The sequence below is a fragment of the Peromyscus maniculatus genome, chromosome 2 (assembly GCF_049852395.1).
Source record: "Peromyscus maniculatus bairdii isolate BWxNUB_F1_BW_parent chromosome 2, HU_Pman_BW_mat_3.1, whole genome shotgun sequence".
NCBI classification, from domain to species: domain Eukaryota; kingdom Metazoa; phylum Chordata; class Mammalia; order Rodentia; family Cricetidae; genus Peromyscus; species Peromyscus maniculatus.
In genome coordinates, this window is record NC_134853.1 from 149,862,918 (window position 1) to 149,866,231 (window position 3,314).

Sequence of the window (3,314 nt, forward strand, 5' to 3'; positions counted from 1 at the left end):
CTTGTGCAGTGGTCCCCAGAACGAACTGTAGTCCACTTGGACATTATTCACTTCTCCCCAGGGAAGGAATTTTAGCAACACGTGATGTAGTCAGAAGGGCATGACGAAACTAGAGACAAATTTGCGAGAGCTCTGGCATTGCTCCTGCTGTGATAATGACTTTGTATCTTCGCCCTGCCCATCCTCTGTAGAAATGGTTTGGTGTACAGATGATATAATGCTAACCTCTGAGGGCTTTGAAGATTTGGAGACCGTCGAGAGACACAGAGAGCATCTGAGGGAGCAGGGATGGAGAATGAGTTCACAGAGGCACAGGCCAGGTGCAGCTGTGGCATTCTTGGGACCTTTATTGTTTGGGCAAGGTCCAGATGCTACTCGCTGAGGTGACTGGGGATGTCTGTGGTAGCCTGGGTCTATACATGCTACAGAGAAAACAAAGGATAAAACCAGATGTTCCCAGAATCCGTAAGTTATTGATGACTGAGAAGCTCAGTGCTAGGAATGGGCCACCTCCTTAGGAGTTGCAGGTTATGGAGGCTCTAGAAATCCCTAAACAATAAACCTGTGGCCACTGTGGTTGCATTCCAGAACTCAATGGTAAGACTCTGGTGTTGAAGATATCCCATGCTTTGGTTGTAGTATAGCAGTGAGTTAGAAGTGTCCCCTCCCCGAAATACTAGAAAGTGCTACCAAGGTTGCTAGGGAGAATTATAGCCCAAAGTCTGATGAGCTATAGAACCTGCATGCTTCATAATGGAAGTGCTGGCTGGTACAATAGTGGCCCAAACGGTTATGGATAGAACCAGCTTTCTGATCCAACTTAAAGATGACCCTATAACATCTGGTACTGGGAACTTACACAAAAAACTATGGCCAAGGAAGGCACAGTCCCCAGTGAAGTGACTGCTGTTTCCCGGGTGAACGAATATGATGTGCCGGCAAAGGTGCTTCTCAGCATTTGTGTTTATAACCACAGGCATGACTGCTGTCGGTACCATTTGGATATTTTCCTGTTCTCTGCCTTCTCATTTGTGCTTTGTAGTAGAAGGAACATCACTGACTCTCATCAGCAGTCATGATCTGAAGACAGGGATGAGTGAAGGCCTGAGGGTTTGGGACCCCTCTGGAACGGGAGAAGTCAGACATCTATGTCTCCCTCTCCAAGGCTCAGGAACCACTGTGGAAGAGGGAGGACAGAAAGAATGTAAGAGCTGGAGGAAGGTGGAGTGCTGTAAAATGCCATTCTCCAAACAAAACAGCCGCCATCTTTATGAGATCAGCCTGCCTGCTTTCTCCCACACTCCTGTCAGTAGCCCCAATAAACTCACTGGTTCCCCAGGGTGAACTGTGATGGGGTCCTATTTTGATTTGTAGTTAAGACCCTAAGGGGAGGTCAGGATGTTGTTTCCATCTTCCCCAGGGAAAGAATTTTATCAACAAGGTCAGAGGGTAACTTGAGAGTCAGTCATGAGACTTGCCTGACAAGGGCCTTTACTCTCTGGGCCATCTGGTAGACCCTATTGCACTCTTCACAGGAGACCTTGTAACGCACAGTAAAGGGTTGAATCCCAGTCTGTGTCTTGGTTTTGCAGCATGGTGTGCCTAGTGCAAAGTGTTGATTTATAGATGGTGAGCCTGTGCCATAAAGGAGTGTTCCAGAATGAGCTTCCAGAGCTGCAGGTGGGTATGATGGTTCAGGAGCTAGAAATGCTGGATTGAGGAAGAAGCTGTCCTTGGCTGCAAACTGGTGAGGGGATAAGCAGCAGGACTATAGCAATCAGCACACTTCAGGCCCTGTGTACACGGGTAAGGCTGGGGCAGTTGCTCAATTAGAGCATCTGCCTGATATGCATTGGGTTTTAGGCTCAGCCTTAAGTCCTGCTCCCCACAAAGTGTGCATTCACATGCAAATACATAATCATTTAGCTGCCTGAAGAGGTAAGTACTGCCATGATTGATTCCATCTCCTATGAGGAGACTGAGTCACACAAAGCTTGTATAACTCAGTGAAGACTGGCCAGTACAAGCAGAACCTGGCTCATATGCAGTGGGTCTGACCCTCAAGTCTGTGCTCCCAGCCCTACTCCATCCTGTCTACAGGACTCCTAAGACACCCTGGATGGCTGACCTGTAGGTGTTGGTGAGGAGGGAGGCAGGGTGCTGGCTCACAGAGCTGACTTCCTGCTGACCAAGGGCACATCGCTGCCTTGCACTAGCAGGAAGTACTGGTGAGATGCAGAGCAAGCCTGCAGGGAAGATTTTCACAACACAGAGAAGTAACCACAAAAGGCCTGGAGGTGAGAGGGCGTGGCAGGCTAAGGACTCCACGGTGACCAGAGGCAGCTCACGGGGCATCTGTGACATGCTGGGACTAGATGTAGGGACACCACAAGAAGGTCAGTGTACAGTTACAGGTGCTGTGCTCACAGGGCTCACTGCCCTCCCACTCCATGGTCCAGGGTCTATTCTTTGGAACAGAGAGAGCCCCTTCCCTCACTGGGCCCCTGGACACCAAGGGAGGCTCTGCAGGAGTCTCTGGGGCTGTGAGCTCCTCGCCATCTTGCCCTTCCCTTTCCATCCAGCTCCTTGTGAAGCAATTTCAACATGTTAAAAGATGGAGTTGGCATATTCTAGAAACTTCTAGCCCATTAACTGAGGAGCAATGAGGGGATCCCTGCCTGAGAAGTCAGGCTCAGGGAGAGGTGGGAAGGTTCCCAGAGCAATTCTAAGGCCCATGCCTCCTCCAGTAAGCCTTACAGGATTCATCCACAATCCAGGAAAGGTACATTGGCCAGGTTTCTTCTCTGAGTCCTCTAGCTCCTACAAGAGCAGGGCCCAGGCATGCTGGATGCTAAGGAGTGGTCCCTGAGGAGCCCCACCAGAAGAGGGCATCCTGCAGTGTACATGTGCCCAGGTTCCTAGGGACTCCTCCCCAGCTGGGCAACAGAGCTAATGATACATCCTGAGAGTGAACACAGCAGGGCCTTGGTGAGGCCTGGAGCAGGCCCACAGGAAGGGAGGCCCTGTGGTTACAGGGATGGGTAGTGTCTCAATGCCAAGTCTGGGCTGTGTCCTCCGTCCTGGCATAAAAGAGAATGGGAGACACATGATACAGGGTGGGAACTGTCCCTGGCCTCAGCCATGAATATGCTCTGTGTTCTGGACCCAAACTTAAGATGCCTGACCACAGCCTAGGAGCCCAACACCCTGCTCCCTACCTTGGGAGACCCCAGATGTCCTCTTCAATCCTGCTTGCTGAGCAAATGGAGGACTGGGAAAGGACAGGAACAGGGAAGCTTCTCCCTGCAGGGGAC

General features: G+C 50.7%; 1 long non-coding RNA gene across 1 annotated transcript; it reads right to left on the bottom strand.

The window, feature by feature from the left end:
- Positions 1 to 321: 321 nt before the first annotated feature.
- On the bottom strand, positions 322 to 2,435 carry LOC143271697 (uncharacterized). Its single transcript, XR_013048888.1, has 2 exons — positions 2,129 to 2,435; positions 322 to 1,177 (listed from the first exon to the last, which is right to left on the bottom strand). It is a non-coding gene; the product is annotated as an uncharacterized LOC143271697 (long non-coding RNA).
- Positions 2,436 to 3,314: the final 879 nt, after the last annotated feature.